The sequence below is a fragment of the Mangifera indica genome, chromosome 18, assembly GCF_011075055.1.
Source record: "Mangifera indica cultivar Alphonso chromosome 18, CATAS_Mindica_2.1, whole genome shotgun sequence".
Taxonomy (NCBI): domain Eukaryota; kingdom Viridiplantae; phylum Streptophyta; class Magnoliopsida; order Sapindales; family Anacardiaceae; genus Mangifera; species Mangifera indica.
This window is the reverse complement of record NC_058154.1, coordinates 9,543,494-9,565,983: the sequence shown is the minus strand read 5'-3', so window position 1 is coordinate 9,565,983 and position 22,490 is coordinate 9,543,494. Positions and strand designations below refer to the sequence as shown.

The window sequence follows — 22,490 nt, the reverse complement described above, 5'->3', positions numbered from 1 at the left end:
ATGTGAAATATCCCTTAGGCTATGTCATTGAAAGTTTGATGCATGCATAGGTTTGCATGAGACCTAATATAGCTTTTGTATATGATGTTTTAGGTCGATACTACTCAAATCCAAGTCTTGGTCATTGGGTTTTAGAATGATGCTAATGCTTAAGGTTTGGTAAAGAATTAATAGAACAAGAAGATGCATATAAGAATAACAAACATGAGAGAACATAATCAGAAGAAAGAAACGTTAATTACATTGACAATTTTTTTGCATAACTAACTTTTTCTCCAACGTTTTACACTTATATTTCATAAGAACATTAAAACAACTGATAATGTTGTTAATTGTCATTATTTTGATTTATAATTCCCTTATGTTATGTGAAAATTTAATTCAATCTAATGAAATTATTTATCTTTTTGCATTAGAAAGCTTTGAATATATTTGGAGTTAAGTTTAGGCCAAAACGACTTAAAGTGAATCAGATTTACGAATCAACAAAATCTGTGATGCTGGCTAAGCATGGGCACGTGTAATGACGAGAGCAAATTTTGAAATTTAGATTTTTGTTGCCTCTATGTGTCTAAATGTTTTGTTAATGCTTATGGTTCTAACCTTTCGTGTTTATTAATTCTCAACTTTAGCTGAATCCCCATTATAACCTAAAATAAAGTCCTTTTGATTTATACATATATATAATCTAAGTGGTGGAGATTTGGTGCATAAGCAAACCTATGGTAGAATGTTTGTATTGGAAGAACTTGAGCGAAATACTGAACCATTAAACACATGAGTGGTATGAGTGATAACTGTGAGGAGATTCACCAAAACTTCATACATGCTATAGAATGCGATTGTCTTGATTTGTCTTTGTGCGCATCTCTAAGTGAAGTTTGATTATGATGTGTGTTGTTTCTTAAGTTTTGGTTGGTTTGAATTAGGGATGACAATGGGGAGGGGATATCAATCCCCGTCCCCGTCCTCATAGGAGATATCAATACCCGTCCCTGTTACAGGATAACAAAGAATCCTCGTCCTCTCCCCGTGAAGAAAAATCCCCTCCTCGTCCCCGCGGGGAAAAATCCCCTCCCCATCCCCTCCCAGTCCTCGCGGGGAAAAATCCCCTCCCTATACCCGTATTCCTTTATGTATTTCAATAAATAAAATAAATCATATTCTCCCAAAATATCACTTGCTACAAAGCTACAAAATATTCATTGTTATTTTAGTTCAAATACAAAGTTTTCATAAAATCTAACAATATGCATTAATCAATCTCTTCATTAGTAGCTTTTCATGTATGTGATCTAGGGTAATTTTATAATAACATTAAATTTAACACTTTTCATTTAGTTCAATTGATTTTATCAAGTTTATAATTTGTTTTTTGTGTGTAAAACCTGGTGGATTGATTGACTAAGTTTTGAAGTTGAAATAGAATTAATTTGGTGCATTTGCATTTTATGATAATGAGATTCTGGGGTTTTTTTAATATATTAGATTAATAGTTCAGAAATTAGTAAAAGTTGATAATTGATAATTCAAAAATTAGTAAAATTAAAGTTATAGTTTTAATAAATTATAATGTAAAAATTTCTAGAACTTAATAGTTTAGAAATTATTATATTAATATATTAGATTTAGGGGGTGGGATGGGTCGGGCCGGGCAGGGGCGGGGCGGGGAAAGGAGGGGAGGGGAGGGGAGGGGAGGGGCGGGACGGGGACATATGTATCCCCGTCCCCGACCCGTCCCCGATTACAAAGATTTTTTTCATCCCCATCCTTACCATTTTTCCCGTTTTTATCGGAGAATCCCCTCCTCGTTATGGTCGGGGAGGGTCAGGGCCCCTAAAATCGGACCCAAATTGCCATCCCTAGTTTGAATCTTAAGGTATGTACATTTTTTGGTATCATGAGAAAAGAAATTGATGGAACCTTTTTGTTTTTGTTTTAAATGATAATTGTGGTTTACTCGAGGACAAGCAAAAGATAAGCGTGGGAGAATTTGATAATGTTGTTAATTGTCATTATTTTGATTTCTAATTTCTTTATATTGTGTGAAAATTTAATTCAATCTAATGGAATTATTTATCTTTTGCACTTAGGAAGCTTTAAACATATTTGGAGCTAAGTTTGGACCAAAACGACTTAAAGTGAAGCAGATTTACGAATCAAAAAAATCTATGATGTTGGCTAGGCATGGGCACATGCAATGACAAGAGCAGATTTCAAAATTTAAATTTTGAAGTCCAGATCAATTGAGATATTCCAAAAAAGTCAAGATTTGCTTCGTAGAAAATGGGTGATTATTAGCTGGAAAAAGGGGAACACTTTCTAATAAGATAAGGAATATACAAGGATGAGACGAAGGGAAATTTGGAAAAGGATAAATATGTATATATATTTTTCCTTTTAGGAAGGGATTATTTTTATTTTTATTTCGAGCTTATCTAAATGAAGGGAGATATATATAGATACTTTCTTTTTGGAGCGAGACAATTAATTTTTAGCTTTCATTTCATCGAAAGGAAGGCAAAAGGGAGGATGACATACAGTGGTTGAATCTTTTCTCTTGGTTGAAGGGATCTGAAACCATGAACTACAAGTTGTGAGATTTTTGCTTTTTAATGCATCTTTTTTAATTATTCAAGTATTGATTATCTTTCTGAATTATATTTATGCTTGTGTTGTTTGATTGTTAAGACGCGTGATTAGTTTATCACTTAATATAATCTAATGCTAGTTTAGGTGTTGAATCCATAATTGTTCAATTCATCTAATCAAAGTGACAACTGATATTTATTGTTTGCTATGTTAGCAATCATAATTCCTAGGGAAAATAATCAATTGGATTAAATGCAACGTCATACCTTTGTGTTGTCTTATTTCGTTGGTCTTTCTAATTCTTAATGCTATTGTTTAATTAAATTCGAGATCGTATCTGAGTTGTTAATCAATAAGGATTAACTGGAATACATGTTTTTGGTTAACTAATTATAAAGAAAGACAGGTAATTAATATCACAACGAATATTTGAATAATTAATTTGATATTTTTGGGTATCAATGATTAATCATAGTTTTAATGGTGGATGTGACCATAGACCAATGTTTGTTTAATTGATTATTTATTTTAGATTATTTTGTCAATTTTTACTTACTGTTTTTAATTATAATTCGTATTCAATTCAAAAACCCTCAGTTTTATTGTTTTGTGAGATAAGTAACAGTTTACTAATTAGAACTCTTTGAGAGAACGATCTTTACTTTCCTTTACTATATTTTTCTTGCAGGAATGTAGGATTTTAATTTGGGTGTCAACAATAGCACTTACCAACAACACCATTCCATTAATTCCTAAACGACATCAAATTTCCAAAATGACAGTATTCCTCTTCATGTAACTCCCAAACGATGACCCCATGTCCTTTTCCATTTGCGCCATCCACTATGTTTCTTAGCATTTTACATCAACTAACCCCCCTCGACTATCTTGTCCTCAAGGGAAAATGAAGGAAATTCGGCATGAATGGTGTCTGTAAACTCCCAGGTAACTGTAGATGGAGATTCGTTCTGCCATTGTATAAGAAGTTTAACAGCTAGTGCATGGTGTTGTCTCACCAATTTCCTTTCAAGGATGCAATGAAACTAGTGTTATGGAGTAAATTGTGGAGGTAGTGTAGGTGAAGCAACCACTCAAGCATAAACCGTCTCAAAAGTGAAACATGGAAGACATTATGAATAAGAGCATCACAGGGCAACTACAAATGATAAGCAACTTGTCCCACATTGTCAATGATAAAAAAGGGACCAAAGTATTTGGGCTGTAATTTTTTATTTCTCGTATGCATAGACATTTGACAATAAGGTTGAAGTTTGACATACATTTGGTCTCCAATATGAAACTGCCTCTAAGAGTGTTTTCGATTGGCTATAAGCTTCATATGCTATTGGGCTCTTAATAAATGTTGCTACAACACTTGGATGGTATCTTCCTTGGAACATAACAGGGCATCAACTTTAACCACATTTGAATCCTTAGGGAGGTAAGGAATATGGATGGGTGGAGAGTAGCCATAAAAAGCTTCAGAGATTGGCATTTGGATACTAGAATGGTAATTCATATTATACCAATATTTAATTAAAGGCAGCCAATGAAACCAAGTATTTGGAAGCTCCCCTACCATGCATCTAAGGTAACCTTTTAGGTAGTAGTTGACCATTTCATTTAAGCCATCCGTTTGATAATGGTATGCCATCGAATACTTGAGAATGACACCCTGCAACTGAAAGAGCTCCTACCAGAATTTGCTAATAAAGACAGTACCTCAATCACTAACTATATTTATGAGGTTCCCATGCAATTTGTAAACCTAGTCTAAGAAAACTTGTGTAACCTACTGTACAGAGAAGAGGTGTCCCAAGGTCATAAAATACGCATATTTTGTAAAGTGATCAACTACTACTAGGATGACTAATTTGCCTTGTGATTTAGGCAAGCCTTTAATGAAGTCCATTGTAAGTTCACTGAATACTCCATAAGGCAAGGGTATTGGTTGTAATAGTCCAGATGTAGCGATATTTTCGGGCTTATACTTTTGACAAGTAAGACATCTTCTAATGTAATTCCTGACAACACTCTACATGCCCTTCCAATAAACTACTGATGACAGCTTCTTCATGGTAACTGTTGGTACGTGCTGTCGTTGACACCCAAATTAAATCCTAAATTCCTGTAACAAAAAATGTAGTAAAGGAAAGTAGGGATCGTTCCCTCGAAGAGCTTTGATTAGTATGTCGTCCCAACTAAATCGAAACAAAGAAATAAGAGGGGAGTTTTGAGTTGAATGCAAATTATAAAGAAAAACAATAAATAAAAATTCAGAAAAATAATCTAAAAGGAATAAATCGATTTAACAAACCTTGGTCTTCGGTCACATCCACCATTGGAACTACGATCGATCATCGAAACAAAATATCAATTTAATTATTCAAATATTCGTTGTGGTATTAAATTAACCTGTCCTTCCTTACGATTAGTTAACCAAAAACATGTATTTTAATTAACCCTTATTGATTAACAATTCGGATACGATCTCGAATTTAATTAAACAATAGCATTACGAATTAGAAAGACCAACGAAGCAAGACAACACAAACGTACGACGTTGCATTTAATCTAGTTGATTATTTTCCTAGGATTATAGCTTCTGACGCAGCAAACGATAAACCTAGTCGCCACTTCGATTAGATGGATTGAACAATTACGGATTCAGCATCTAAACTAGCCGTAGATTATATTAATTGATAAACTAATCGCGCGCCTTAGAAATCAACCAACACAATCAATAACAAATAATTCAGAAAGATAATCAATACTCAAATAATCAAAAAGATGCATTAAAGAACAAAATAAATCTCACAATCATTGTAGTTCCATGGTTTCAGATCCCTTCAACCAAGATAAATTATTCAGCCACTGTAGACCATGCTTTTCTCTCTAATTCTCTAAGTACAATGGTTGATAATTCTCAAATAAAAATAAGAGTATATATATTATCGTCCTACTAAAAATCTGGAAATTGAAAGTGAATCCTAATCTCCTAATCCAATCAAGCAAAGTGATACATATCTTCCCAAAAAGAAAGGAAAAGATATGTATTTTTAATATAAATCATTCTTCCAAAAATATCATTCCTTATTTAGCTCAATTAATCCTCTTTTCTAGCTGGTGATTATCCCTTTCCTTGGAAGCAAATCTTAATATTTTATGGACTCTTGCAACAGATCTGGACGTTCAGATCTGCTTTCCGGATTCTGCTCTCATCTTTCACGTGCCCACGCTTAGTCTGCTTTACGAAATTTCCAGTTTAATATATCTGCTCCAGTTTTTTCTCTTTTTGGCCCAACTTATTCCAAAATTGCTCAAAGCTTCCTAAATGCAAAAAGATAAGTAATTCCATTAGATTAAATCAAATTTCCACACAACATAAGAGAATTATAAATCAAAATAGTAGCAATTAATGGTTTTATCAAATTCCCCCACACTTATCTTTTGCTCGTCCTCGAGTAAAACAAAAACAAAAACAAAAACAAAGCAAACACAAAAATGTTCCATCAATCTCTTTTTTTCACGATACCGAAAAGTGTGCATACCTTAAGATTCAACCCAACCAAGATTCAAGCATCAACACACATCATTATCAAACTTTACAAGGGAGTATGCACAAAGACAAATCAAGATAATCGCATTCTAAAGCATGTATAAAGCTTTGGTGAATCATCCTCACGGTTATCACTCATATCACTCATGTGTTTAATGGTTCGGTGTTTCGCTCAAATTCTTCCAATGCAAACATTCTACCATAAGCTTGCTTATACACCAAATCTCCACCACTTAGATTATAAACATGCATAAATCAAAATGACTTTATTTTAGGTTGTAATGGGGTTTTGGGTAAAGGTGAGGATTAATGGATATAAAAAGTTAAAACCATGAATATTAACAAAAACATTTAAACACCTAAGGGGAACAAAAATGTAAAGCTAAAGCCACCACATTCACTATATTTCTTTGCTAATTGCTATTATCTTTCTCTTCTCTCTTTTTCAACTTCCTTTTTTTTTTTCTTTTTTTTTTCTGTCTTTTTTTTCTTTTCTGTCATAACATTTTTTTCTTTTCTTTTTTTTTTTTCTTGAATAACTAAGAGAATTGGGTAGCAAAGATAACAACATAAGGCAATCTCAATAGCACTCTCCATGCCAACTTCTTTTCATCATCTCTTCTTATACAATTAAGTTCCATTTTCCCCCACACTTAAATTTCTCAAGATAACAAATTCACCAAGCAACAAATTTAAGTTTAAATGCCTTGCTCATTTTCATGGTTGGGTGAGGATTTTTACTTGAAGGCTTGGGTTTGTAATATGGTTTTAGCACAAAGAATCCAGGGCTTTGTAAGGCTCAAGGGGCTAACTAGGGAAATTTAAAATAGGTTGGCTTTTTAAGCTAAAGGTTTTAAACAAGAATGCCTTTATCATTTTCATGCATGCATATTTCAATGTGGTCTCGAAACGGTTCAAAGCAAGTTCTAGAGATATATTCACATGGGAGAATATCACTCATCAAAGAAAATATAGATTGATATGAATGTTTCAATCTTTTTCGGCTCAAAACTCACGGGTTAAATAAATTCACCTCAACTTTAAACAAACTCGAGCACTCAATTATCAAAATTTGTTTAAATGCATGCCCCTAATTAATCTAACAAATCAGTGTACAATGCTCTCCTATTGAATTGGCTAAATTCCAAGGCATGCATACAAATTAATTCATTCAAAGTGAGATTAATGGACTGTTTAGCTGACTAAAAAACAGGGAGGGATACACTAGCTGCCATAAAAATCAAACTTTATCCAGCAAGGAGCATCAACATAGACAGAACTAAGTAAAGAAAAAAAAACTATGAGGCATAACTGAATAATCATAACACAAAAGAAGACAGAAAAAAGAAAAAAAAAGAAAAAACTGACAGAAAAATAAAACAAGTAGAACTGAACAAACTGAAAGCAGAATAGAAGGATAAAACATAAGAATAGAGCAGAAAAAAAAATATATAACTGAAAAATAGAACAATAAACAGTAGAAAAATAAAACACAAATAAACCTTCCCCCACACTTAAACCAAACATTGTCCTCAATGTTTAAACAAAACAAAATAAAATGAGAACTGAAATTTAAGAGAAAAGGAAGAGGAAACTTCTCTGGATTTGGGGAAAAGGAACAGTAGTTCGAATTCTGAAGAGTTGCAATTGATAGAGGATTCTTTAGATTGTGATGACAACTCTGGCGTAGGAGGCCTCCGATGAGTGGGTTTTTGCTGCTCTTTGATGTTGTGAATGGGTTCTGACCATGGTGTTGCAGAATGGAGGAAAAGGGCTGCTAGGTTTTTATTTTAGGTGGAGAGAAATTTTGAGGTATGGGTTTGGCGAATATGGTCTCTGGAAGCAAATAACCCAGCCTTATAATCACACTAAATCATATAGCCCCCTTGAATTTAAGAAAATAGCAAAGCAGAAGTTGGACTTTTGACAGAAGCACATGACCCAGTTCTAGAACACCAAAATACCGATTTCTCCCCATGAACATTCACAGACAGCTCACTGGAACCTGGCAGGAGGAAGAAGATGATTGAACAGTAACATAAAAATAAATCAAAATAAACCTAAGCGAAAATCATAAAATAATTGCCAATTAAATATCCAAAAATCATAAAACTGAAATTTAAAACTAAAATTGAAACACATAAACCGAAATTAAAGCAAATGTCTAGAAAATTAAAATTTAAGCATTAATTAAAATAAGATTGAAAGCTTGGGTTGCCTCCCAAGTAGCGCTTTTGTTTACAGTCGTCGGCTCGACGTAATGCCTTCATTTATTTATCCAGGATCTTTCAACTCCACTTCTCTGATGTTTTCAGCTGGCACTCCTTTGTAAAACAGTTTGAGTCTATGACCATTAACTTGAAATACTTTTGATGTCGCTACGCTTTGAATCTCTAGCTTTTTCGGAATTTGCACTAGTTTCTCTTCTTGCTGCTCATTTAACTTGCTGGAAATGATCACTGGTAAGGTTTCCCCATCTCCAAGGTACACATATTTAAGGTGATGTGGAAGAGATTTCAGCTCCAGCTCTGGTACCTGCAAAATAGAAGGTAACAATTTTTCATTAGGCACTGGTAGCTCAATATAAAATAAATTACCTGTATTTTTCAGCTCTTTGAGCTCATTCATCTCTGTCCCTACATTCTGCACATCTGAAATTAATTTAAATTCATCTCTTTCTTTCAATATATTTTTATGGTTAGCCACCTTTAACTTATCATCACCATCAAGTATATCCTGCGCTAGAGAATCAATTAAATCAACTGAATACACAGGAAAATCCACATCAGAATATTTCATAGCATCATAAAAATTAAATTGGACAGCTTCACCATCAAACTCCATGGTCAATGTGCCTTTGTGAACATCAATTTTCGTTTTAGCTGTTTTCAGAAAGGGTCTTCCTAGCAAAATAGGTGCAGATTGGTCATTATTTTCCATGTCAAGAACATAAAAATCAGCTGGAAAAATTAATTTATCATTAACCTGAACAAGAACATCTTCCATTAACCCCTTGGGATATACATTTGATTTATCAGCCAACTGAATAACTGTGCCAGTTTTTTCTAAAGGTCCAAGATTAAGAGCAGAATAAATGGAATATGACATTACATTAATAGATGCTCCTAAATCTAACATGGCTTTTTCAATTTTTGTTCCTCCTATGGTGCAAGGGATGCAAAACATACCTGGATCTTTGCATTTTTCAGGAAGATTTTTGCGAATTATGGCTGAAACATTTTCTCCTACCTTGATTTTTTCATACCTTTTGAGTTTTTGCTTTCTTTTCAATGTACACAGCTCTTTCAAAAATTTAGCATATCGAGGCACTTGTTTTATTGCATCAAACAGTGGAATATTGACTTCACAGTCTCGAAAGGTCTCATATAAATCCGCATTACGTTCGTACTTCAGTTTTAAAGCTTCAGGAAAAGGAGGAACAAGTTTGTATTCGCTGAAAGGAGGATATTTACCTGTCACTACCTTTTCGGACAAATTATTTTCTGCTGTCAATTTTTCTCTGTTTTCTGTTGGCTGTGTTGGTGCAAGTTGTGCTTTAATTAGCATCTCCAACTCCTTTCCACTCCTAAACATTATGGCACTAACATTCTCCTTTGGGTTCATCACAGTTTGTGACGGCAGTTTGCTTGAATTTTGTGCTTCCAGCCTATTGATTGCAGTAGCCATTTGGCTCATTTGATTTTCCAGATTTTGAATGCTAGTTCTGGTTTCCTGCTGAAATTTCATAGTGTTAGTAGCCAAACTTTTAACAATATCTTCAAGAGATGTACCTGAATTAGAGTTTTGAGTTGGTTGCTGTTGTCTAGGAATATAATGCTGTTGGTATGGCTGAAAATTATTTGAAGGCTGATCCACATGTGCATTCCCATAACGAAAATTAGGATGATCTCTCCAACCTGAATTGTAAGTATTTGAATAGGGATTATAATTATGATTTCGCTGCTGCTGTCCTAAAAATTCGCCCACTGCATTAGCATGTTCAGAGCAGTCCTCCTGAAGTGTTGGGCACATATCAGTTGGATGTCCTCCTATCGAACAGATTCCGCAAACTTTCGCTGTCTCTGTTTTTCCTACAGCCATTTGACGTACAAGAGTAGTTAGATCATCAAGTCGTCTTTCAAGAGAAGATACATTTACCTCATTGAAGCGCCGAGACGAATGGTCTAATCTATTTCCAAATTGTTGTGAATTTGATGCCATATTTGCAATTAAATTCTGGGCTGCTTCAGGTGTTTTGTCAGCCGATGCTCCACCACTTGCCGCATCAATCATATTTCTCTCATTCGATAGAAGTCCTTCATAGAAATATTGAATAAGCAGCTGGTCACTAATTTGGTGATGTGGACAGCTCGCACAGAGTTTTTTAAAGCGCTCCCAATATTCGTATAAAGACTCTCCAGTATGCTGTCGAATGCCACAGATTTCTTTCCTTATGCTGGCTGCTCTTGATGCTGGAAAAAATTTCTGCAGAAATAATCTTTTCATCTCATGCCAAGTAGTGATACTTCCAGCGGGTAGATAATACAACCAATCTTGCGCATCATCTTTCAAAGAAAATGGAAAAGCCCTCATCTTGATTTGTTCTTCGGTTACTCCATTCGGTTTCATTCCGGTGCACACCACATGAAATTCTTTTAAATGTTTATGAGGATCTTCACCTGCAGAACCACGAAAAATAGGTAAAAGATGAATTAGTCCAGATTTTAATTCGAAGGTGGTATTAACATCTAAATTCGGAAAAGTAATGCAGTGTGGTTGTTGATTTAAATTTGGAGCAGCAAGCTCTCTTAAAGTCTGATTTTCAGCCATGTTTTCCTCTGTTTCGTGAACTGCCTTGTGTGCGTGCAGTCTCCTTTTTGTTTCTTTTCTCAACCCTTTTGCAGTCTTTTCAATTTCTTGATCAAATTGTAAACTAGCTTGTTTCGAAGATCGCGTAACAAACATACAAATTAAAAACTCCCCGGCAACGGCGCCAAAATTTGGTACGTGCTGTCGTTGACACCCTATATTAAATCCTAAATTCCTGTAACAAAAAATGTAGTAAAGGAAAGTAGGGATCGTTCCCTCGAAGAGCTTTGATTAGTATGTCGTCCCAACTAAATCGAAACAAAGAAATAAAAGGGGAGTTTTGAGTTGAATGCAAATTATAAAGAAAAACAATAAATAAAAATTCAGAAAAATAATCTAAAAGGAATAAATCGATTTAACAAACCTTGGTCTTCGGTCACATCCACCATTGGAACTACGATCGATCATCGAAACAAAATATCAATTTAATTATTCAAATATTCGTTGTGGTATTAAATTAACCTGTCCTTCCTTACGATTAGTTAACCAAAAACATGTATTTTAATTAACCCTTATTGATTAACAATTCGGATACGATCTCGAATTTAATTAAACAATAGTATTACGAATTAGAAAGACCAACGAAGCAAGACAACACAAACGTACGACGTTGCATTTAATCTAGTTGATTATTTTCCTAGGATTATAGCTTCTGACGCAGCAAACGATAAACCTAGTCGCCACTTCGATTAGATGGATTGAACAATTACGGATTCAGCATCTAAACTAGCCGTAGATTATATTAATTGATAAACTAATCGCGCGCCTTAGAAATCAACCAACACAATCAATAACAAATAATTCAGAAAGATAATCAATACTCAAATAATCAAAAAGATGCATTAAAGAACAAAATAAATCTCACAATCATTGTAGTTCCATGGTTTCAGATCCCTTCAACCAAGATAAATTATTCAGCCACTGTAGACCATGCTTTTCTCTCTAATTCTCTAAGTACAATGGTTGATAATTCTCAAATAAAAATAAGAGTATATATATTATCGTCCTACTAAAAATCTGGAAATTGAAAGTGAATCCTAATCTCCTAATCCAATCAAGCAAAGTGATACATATCTTCCCAAAAAGAAAGGAAAAGATATGTATTTTTAATATAAATCCTTCTTCCAAAAATATCATTCCTTATTTAGCTCAATTAATCCTCTTTTCTAGCTGGTGATTATCCCTTTCCTTGGAAGCAAATCTTAATATTTTATGGACTCTTGCAACAGATTTGGACGTTCAGATCTGCTTTCCGGATTCTGCTCTCATCTTTCACGTGCCCACGCCTAGTCTGCATTACGAAATTTCCAGTTTAATATATCTGCTCCAGTTTTTTCTCTTTTTGGCCCAACTTATTCCAAAATTGCTCAAAGCTTCCTAAATGCAAAAAGATAAGTAATTCCATTAGATTAAATCAAATTTCCACACAACATAAGAGAATTATAAATCAAAATAGTAGCAATTAATGGTTTTATCAACTGTAACCCCAGAATGTCTACCTAGAGGTGAATCATAGAATAAGGAGAATAACTAATGTTGTAATTTTGAATTAGCAACAATAACTAATTTTCCTTTCCTCCTTAACTGTCTATTAAACCATTCATACTTTCTGTAGGCATTAGCATTTATCTTTTAGCAACAATGATTTATTTCAATGTAAGGTCCTGATACCAACCTGCCTCAATCTTTGACAACAATTCTCTTTTCTTTACCATAGCTAACTGTAGCTAACTGCAGGAGTTCTCCAGTAGCTATCTGAGAAAGAGAGTCAACTGCTATATTTTCTTCACCTTTCTTATAAGCAATCTCATAATCGTACTACATAAGCTTAGCCAACCATATTTGTTACATAGGAATGGTTATTTTTTGGTCAAACAAATACTTCAAATTATGATGGTTCATTTTAATCACAAAATGTTGGCCTCTCAAGTAATGTTCCTACTTTTTTAAAGCAAAGAGGATTGCTAATATCTCGGTCTTGTAAACTAACAGAAGCTGATTCTTTAGAGAGAGTATCTTACTGATGTATAAGAACAACACCTATACCTCGAATGGAAGCATCTGTTTCTACTCAGAATGTTTATGACATATTAAGGATTGTAAGTATTTAAGCTGTGCATAACTAATGTTTCATGATATCAAATAACTCATAAGCAACTGTAAACAAAGCAAAATTATCCTTCTTCAAGAGGTTAGTAAAAGGTTGAGCAATCATGCCATAATTCTTGATAAATCTGTGATAGTATCCAGACAACCCGAGAAAGCCTCTTAACTGCTTCTATGTTCTTGGCATTGGTCATTCCTTTACTGCTTGGATCTTTTGTAAATCAATGGTTACTTCTTTTCCAGATATAATGTAACCCAAACATTTTACCTTGGTAGCTCTAAAAGTGCACTTGTTTTTCTTTGCACCAAGTTAATGTGAAAACAACAATTCCAAAACCTTTTCCAAGTGATGCAAGTGAGTTACCTTATCTTTGTTATAGACAAGTATATCATCAAAGAAGACCAACACAAATCTTCTCAAGTGAGGCCTGAATATGTCAATCATAATATTTTGAAAAGTAGATGGAGCATTGGTAAGCCCAGAGGGCATAACTAAGAACTCATAATGTCCCTCATGAGTTTTAAAGGTTGTTTTATCTATGGATGAAGAATGCATCCTAATTTGCCAATATGCTGAGCGCAAATCAATTGTAGAGAAAATGGTTGCCCTCTTACTCATCCAAGAGCTCTTCTATCAATGGAATTAGATATCTATATTTAATTGTCACTTGATTTAAGACCCTATAGTCTATACACATCCTCCGAGTGTCATCCTTTTTTTGCCTAAAAATCACTAGACTTGAGTATGGGTTGTAACTATTCCATATCACTCTAACTTAAAGCATTTCCCTAATCATCTTTTCAATGACATCCTTTTACAATCTGCCATACCTGTAAGGTCTTAGGTTGATTGGTTGTACCCCTTCCTATAAGAGAATTATGTGATCTTGGCTTTTAATTGGTGGTAGTCCCTTAGGTTCCTCAAAAACCTTGTTATACCTACTAAGTAAGGTTGTCAACTCATGTCATTCCTCTTCGGTCGATGGCCTAGAATCTTGCACTTCATATAGCTGTTGCACTACCTTTATTGGTTAAGCCAAATTAATTAAATTGATGCCAATTGTTGCCTCTTTTGTAGTAATTTGCATAAATGGTTTCCTTAATTTACAATAATACCTTTGTTACCTTCCTTTTGCAAGAAATATAAATGACCTTCCAATATAAACTTCATGGTTAGTTCTTCAAAATTTAAGAGCACAGTGGTTAATATACCTGTTAAGTATATCAACTTCATAATTCTCAAGTGGGAGTGTATAAACATTAACCAAAAGCCACTAACCTTGTACTTTGAACTTCAATTCCTTACACCAACCTTTGTAGTGCAACTCTTGGCCATTGGCTACTGTAACATAGACACCTTTAGCTTATTGTATAAGACAACCAAGTTTGTGAGTAGTTTGCTCACTTAGGAAGTTATGTATACTTCTTGAATCTATTAAGATATATAGCTTCCAGATGTCATGCATTTCACATAATCTCATAATCCTTGCTCCAAGTGACCTTTGCAATGCTCAACCCATACCCTTCTAGCACTACCTCTTCCTTGTCTTCTTCCATAATCTCAACCCCCTCATTTCCAGATATATATAGCTTCCAGATGTCATGCATGTCATGCTTGCTTCTTCTTACATCAATGGCCTGGTGTGTATTTTTCATCACACCAGAAACGAATTCCTTTGGCTCTTTTCTCATCAAAGATTCAATTTGTGGCTGTTTTTGTAAAGTATGGTTGTGGTAGTCTAGGACCACTTGGTGTAGGCAGTAAGCCTGAAGATGTAGGTGGCTTTAGTATTAGATTACTGACTGCTGCATCAAGCACTACCAATCTCAAATTCACTGGTATCTGAGGGGTTCTTGCTATTGGTTTTGGTTGGTTACTCAGTGCTGCCACCGTAATTTCTTAAAGCTTGGCTAAAGAATAAGCTTCAATCAAGGTCTTGGGCTTAAGCATCGTTACAAGCATCTGTAAAAGATCTATCAGGCCAAACAAGAAAAAACTAGGGGTTTGGTCTTCCTTAATACCAACCCTTGGATACAACTCTTAGAAGGCATCTAGATATTGTTGAAAGGTGCTTACTTGTTTCAAGTTGCACAAATTAGCTAAAGGATCATCGTAGTCATAACTTCCAAATCTTGCTCTCATTGCCTCTACATACTTTTCCCAGGTTACTACCATGTCATTTCTTGATTTCATAAAGCTTTAGTGCCATTAGATTGCTCTCCTTTCCAAATGCAATGTTGCAATCTTGATATGATCGACAATTGGAGTTGCATCCACTTCAAAGAAACATTCCACATTCACTATCATGTTATCAAAATCATCGCTATAGAACCTAGGGAAATCTAGCCTTGTTTGGCTTTCCCATTGCTGTCTAATTCTTGGGTTGGCCTTGCACGCCCTTCTTCACGTCAATTAGTAGCCTAGTTTATCACTTTTGCATGTTGAAGACTTAAGCTGCGAATGATGTTCTTAAGATCTTCCATGGGTTGTTGCATTCGATCTTGTGTCTTCTGTAACCCTCCCTTGCTGTCGAGTTTCTGCCTCAACTACCACTTGAGCTATCATTTGGATGATCTCCCTCTTAAGTTCTTGATTACGAGTCTTTGCCATAGCTAGGTCAAACTCTAATACCACTAATGCTAATGCTTAAGGTTTGGTAAAGAATTAAAAGAACAAGAAGATGCACAGAAGAATAACAAACATGAGAGAACATAATTAGAAGAAAGAAATGTGAATTGCATTAACAGTTTTTTTGCATAACCAACTTTCCCTCCAACATTTTACACTTATATTTCATAAGAACATTAAAATGTCACCATTCCATTAATTCCTAAACAACATCAAATTTCCAAAATGACAACATTCCTCTTCATGTAACTCCCAAATGACGATCCTATCTTGCGTTTCGATTCAAATCAAACAACACACGTCTTTCTTCTTTCTTCTTTCTTACAGTCTCGCCATCCACTGTGCTTCTCAATAGTTTGCATCATAGAACTAAGAATATAATGAGATAATTGCAAAAAAAAAAAAATTTTGGTGGTTATGTGGATGATCTAAAATTAACTTTTGGATTAATTTTGTTTTTTTGTTTTCTCACTAAAGGAATCATATCAAAGAAAAGGGTTAAATAGTCATTAGTGGCATCCTCAAACATGCACATTGATTTTGTAGCTTGTTGTGGGCAGTTTCTTAGGTTGTATGTTTAAAGGATTTCATTTCTAGATTGTTTGTTATCGATTCTATTTCTAAACACCTCACGATCCATTGTGATAGTAGTGTAACTGAGTTTTTAACTAAGAATCACAAGATCACTAGTAGATCATAACACTGAAATAATGTTAACATATCTAACATAAAAGAACCTTGTAAAGAAGAGAGACATTATGGTAGAATATAACAATATAAAGTTGATGTTGACTAATCCTTTAACTAGGGGACCAAGGCTAATAGCCCTTAAGGTCATGTTGAAGACTAGGTGTTTTGAGACTTTTGATATTTAGGGTTAATGAGAATTTTATGTTACAACTTACTAACTTAATGATTTTTGTTTCTATTGGATCATGATAATTTTGATATACTTTTTTTTTTATGTGTGTATGTATACATACACACACACACATACATACATACATAGAAGATATACAATATTGTGTCTCATGAATAAAGATTATTTGTTGAGTATGACAATTTGGGATTTGTTTTTTCTTTTTTTTTAAAACATAAAAGTTAAGAGAAACCATAGAGAGGCCTAGAGACAATAACATGTTTTTGTTATCTCCTATTAGGTGTTATTCCTCCACACTATCAATTGAATATATTAATGTTGTCTTGTTTAGTAGTGGTATTCACGTGAAACAAATTAATGATAGAAGTGTTATCATTAGACTATTTCATTTTCTTGAAATGGTGATCACTCTAAAGTTAAATATTATTTACTAGAGAGTCAAACTTGTTTTTATTTTTTTTAGAATTAAAATAAAAATAATTTATATTGTCCAAGTGATGGAATGTTTGATAATTTCTTAAGTGGGGTAATTAAGTTTTAATTTTGTAAAACCAACTATATGAGTATTTCAATAAAAGCTTAAAAATGGGTGGATGCATATCTTAATCAAAGTTTTAAGGTTTATCAGATTTTTGATAGGAGAGTCAAATAGTTTACTATATACTTATTAGATTATCCAAAACCAAACATAGAATTTTAAAAAGTATAATAGTTTTACCCATTAAAAATCATCATTAAGTAAGATTAAATAACTAAACTCGATCATCATTCTATATGGATTCAATAACATGGTGAAATATGAAATTTTAATAGAGGAAAGTCTTAAAAAGATTGCTGGAGCTTTTTTTCACCACGTTCTCTCTGGTGTCCACTAAATTGGGTAACTTTTAACGTCTGCACCAGTGCTAATTTTCAAGATGTAAAGCCACACACGCAATCTATATAATTGGATTACCAAGAGCACAAATTTACGTTGTCACTTGAACTTTCTGCATAAGAAAAAGAATATTTAACTCTAGCTGATTGGTTATCAGATTAATATATAGTTTATGGCATTTAACACTGCTCTCAATGTTGCCCAAATCTACACGCCTTAAATTTTTGTTAGTTTTCACAATTCTCTCCATTTCAAGTGGCCTGTAGCCATGTAAATATATAAAAGATGATAAAAATCTGCAAGCAGAGTCAGACATAGAAAGCGCTCAGCTTAGTTCCCATATTCATTATCTATTTTAAATGCATATGTATTTGCTTGAGGTGGAACAAACTCAGTTTGAATCCAGTCTCAACATTCAAAATGACACTCCAGCAAATTACTTCAACTTCAAACACATCAAGTACAGTACTGACAGGAGCCGAACTGATTTGACCCTTTGGCTTCTTCACCATGATATATAGTCAGAATAAAGCATACAAACAAGTATAAATCACCTCATTACCTAATAATCTTCCCTGCAAATATATTCTTACTGCCTACCTTTTGTTTCAAAGTATGTTTCGTGGCTTCCTTGAGCAAAACGGCTTTTATCTTTGCTCTTCTGATTAGCATTTTCAACAAATCCTCTTTGGAAGGAAGAAGTGTCTTGAGCTTGGAGAAAATAAAGCTCCCTGCCCCAGAGAGGAATTTGATTCTAAGTGCATTTGACAAGGGCGCTGAAACACCTTCTGGTGGAAAATTTGATTATAAATTGACTACAGACAAGAGGTTGAATACAATGGAAATTTCCCAGGATGACAAAGTTCTTGATTCATCAGTTCCAAGTCCTGGAATTGGCAGTATGGCATGATTTCCCGCCCAACATTACCCCCTATATAATTGTTGAATAAGTTTATCTGTTATTGTTTTAAGAGTTTTTTATTTTGATGTTGCTACATTGAATAATAAATCGGGTTTAGTATGTAAGAGTGCTATGCTGTAAGCACATATATGTATGTGTATCATTGAAGTAGCATTCAGAATGTTCATGTAATTTCAAGTTGTGTGATACAATAAACTAGCCGGGATATGTGCCGTGCTATTGTTTATTTTTTGGGCTTTTATGTTTTTAAATGCAATAAGAGGCATGTATTTTCTGGTAACAGAATGATTATTGAATCTATTTGATGGTGAAATGGTCAAAAACTATGTGCGTTAAGAGATTTATTGATCATTGTCAACAACTTACAAATAATACAATGAAGAATCATATTATTATTTTTGTTGGGTGACGAAAAAGACCTAAAAGTAGGGTTAGATTCAATTTGAGTAGAGTTAAACGTGAGTTTAAATTTGTCTCAAAGTTATTCTAGTTTGACTCACTCAAGAGGAGTGGAGCTCGAATTGAAGCTCAAGTTGAGTTTTGAGTTTAGTTCAACATTATTGTCGAGCAAAAATAATTAAAATAATGTTATTTTGATACATATTAATCAAAACGACAATATTTAAGTCGATTTATAAAAAAATTTTACAAGCTTATAAGTTTGATGAGTCGAATACTTCTTGAGTTTGAGTTAAAAAATATTTAACTTTCAAACTTAAGCTCGAGCTAGAGTTTGCTTAAACCAAACTCATTTTACGCTTGTTCAAGCTAAGCTTGATTCGAATCCAATCTTATCTATAAATGTAAGCATATATTTGTAAACAATTTTGATGCAAAAATTTGAAAGGGCTAATGCAAGGGCTGACTTGGGATCAATTCTAGTAGGATGATGAAAGTACTGGTAACCTGATCAGTGATTATTAGAATCTAAGGAGTTAAAATTTACCATTGCCACCTATAGAAAGGCGTGTTTCTTTTCTGTCAGAAGTATTGGTTAATCAAATTAAAAGAACGACCATCTACATCTCTCATATTATGTAGTAAAATCTTGCATGTTAGGTCTAAAACTAAAAATTCAATCATATCATAGTATCTGGTAAATGGGGTTACTGAAGAAATAAGCCTTTTTAATTCTCACATTTAGATTCTGGACAATCCATGCAAAACTAGAAAACAAAATCCAACAGCTAGTTTAAATTTACCTAACGCAACATTCACAGGCTATTTCATAGCACACGTCTAGTGATTGACAGTGGCCAAACTATTTTGACCTTTGTGCTTCTCTTCCCTTACATAAACCAAGAGTCGCAATGCAAAATCACCTCATTACTTCACAATATTCTTTTCTCTGCAATACTGCATTTTGTATGGCTTCTTTACGCAAAATTGCTCTTACCTTTCTTCTTGTTGCTATCTTCTATACATCTTCTTTGGAAGGTAGAAAGGTCCTGAGCACGGAGAAAATGAACATCCCTTTTGATGTACTGGAGAATTCAGCTCCAACTGCCCTTCAAAAGGGCTCTGCTACATTGTCTCCAACTGGTGAAAGTTACAATGTTGCTACAGAATTCAGCTCCAACATTCCTTGCAAGCACATTGCAAGGGATGACCGAATTTTGAGGTCTGTTCCAAGTCCCGGAATTGGCAATTAGACTATATTTTCCTCCCAAATGGATATCTATGAGTATATTTTGGGTTAATAAATATGTCTTCCAATAAATGGAAGCCCTCTTAAATAATATTCTTGTAATTGTGTTATTGTGTCATTGTCATGTATGCACAAACCAAACGGATCAATAATAATTCAAGTTACTAGTATTTGAAGTCTGGCATGTTATTCTTATATCTACGTTATCATGCATACTATCTCACCAATAGATGTATTGCTTAATAAGTTTGTTTTAATGCTACATATGTGTTATTTCAATTTACAATGTTAAAATATAAGATTCAGTCAGTTTGGCGTGAATGCATGTCAGCAAAGGTTTAGTGTCAAGGGATGAGGTTGCATCGACGATTATAACCCAGCAAGTTTCCGGGATAAAAGTAAGTGCCAGGGAAGGTCGTTCCCTATTGTCTATTCCAACCCCAGTTCTGTGTCAATAGAAACCCTATTTTTAGTGGTATTAGTTGTAATTTCAAGCTTCTATATATAATCACCATATATAATAACAACATATGCTCTTTTTTATATATTAGGATTCTAAATACAATGTATGAGATTTGAATCTTATAACGAAGTTATGTTTATATAACTTTGGGTCCTCTAATCTCACCACTAGCTTTTGAGATATGGTTTTCAAAAATTCATATTATTTGGTATCAGAGTCTAGCGTTAGTAGAGAGCTAGAGTAGAATGTGGTAGTATGTTAATATTCTAAGTGTAAAGTATGAGGTTTGAATCCTATATTAGAAAATATGAGTTTCTAATATAGGGTTTATATGACTTTTAACTCTCCAATTGCAAAGATTTTAAGATGTAGTTCTCCCAAAGTTCATATTACTATCATATACTTTATGGATCATAGAAACTATATCCAATGTACAATTAACATGATACATATATCTAATTCAGCAGTTATCCAATAAGAGTTTACAGGCACATCAGATCCTTTGAGAAAATAAATCAATTACCATATCTACCTACTACACAGATATCATCTACGACCTGATAGAATTGATGGGGTAACATAAGAAAATAACATGTATAGGGCATTGTGGGTGGTTTTACATTGAAAAATTTTAAAAACAAAAATCTAAGTTCCAAATTCACCAATCTCTCTAAGACCTTATCCAACATTGAGGCTAAAGGCCTTAATTTGTTTGCAAGCACGAAATAGCAATTTATGTTGAAACTAGTGACTGTTTCATTTATAAGATGCAATGTACATGGGGTCTTGTTGCTCAGTCAGTGAATAGGGGCTCCACTCCCCAGGCAATAAATAGGGGCATAAGGAGCAGCATCCTAATACTAATAAGCAGTTTAGGTTTAACTCATGAAAAGTCTGTTTATGATTATTCTTAGTAGATTTTTTCTTAGAGATAAGAATCATATATAGAAGTATATTCTCATATATATGTGATAAAATAATACATTAATAAATGCATTCATTATAAAAAGAAATATGAGAAGATATTGACATATTGATTATGCTGAATATAAGTTTGTTTTAGGTAAACTAAATAAATTGTGTTATTTCTCTTTACCATTTATATTAGTTTGAGTGTGAGAAAATGACAAAGAATCTAAGAAAGGCCCTAGAATCCCTGCACGAATGAATTGAAATTGCTTCTTTCACGACAACATAATAATCATTTAACGAAATTTTTTAGAACTTTTAGTGGCATTATAAATGCTACTAATATTTTTACCGACATATAAACAAATGTCACTATATCCTTTGTCGTTATAAGTTTTAACAACAATTATTTGTAATGTTAGTATAAACACAAAGTAATTATTGCTAAAAGTTAGATGATGTAGTGGTAATCATTTATGATATTTTCATTGGAAATAACAAAATTACACAATATAAAAATTATAAGTGATAGTTTAGGTTCACTCAAAACATATATTTAGTTAGTTAATTAGACTTTGTGAATAAAAATATATGAATGAAAAAAAACATAGATCTTTTGATCCTGGTAACTCTAAGAAATAATTCAATATACATACATACATACATACATACATACATACAAATATATATATATATATATATATATATATACACACACACACATATATATACTTAAAACAATATCAAACATATTAAAATGCATGCAAATCCTCAAAATATAAAGATTTAGATCTACCCAAGATTTAAAAAAGAAGAAGTTAGAAAAAAAATAATCAAGAGCAAACAAAAAAATCAACAAACATAAATATAAAAAAAAGAGCCACAAGACAAGTTACTATTAATATACGCAAACAAACCGTTTGATTTAATGTGCAAAAGAAAACTATTATAAAAAATCCTGTAAAACCACAATAAAATTAACCGAAAATAAAAATAATAATAATAGAAATAATCTCAAATAATAGGAAAAATCCTT

General features: G+C 33.4%; 1 non-coding gene across 1 annotated transcript; it reads left to right on the top strand.

Annotated features, from left to right (window-relative positions):
• The first annotated feature begins 10,502 nt into the window (after window positions 1–10,502).
• On the top strand, window positions 10,503–10,609 carry LOC123202507. The gene has a single exon (XR_006498980.1). It is a non-coding gene; the product is annotated as a small nucleolar RNA R71 (small nucleolar RNA).
• Window positions 10,610–22,490: the final 11,881 nt, after the last annotated feature.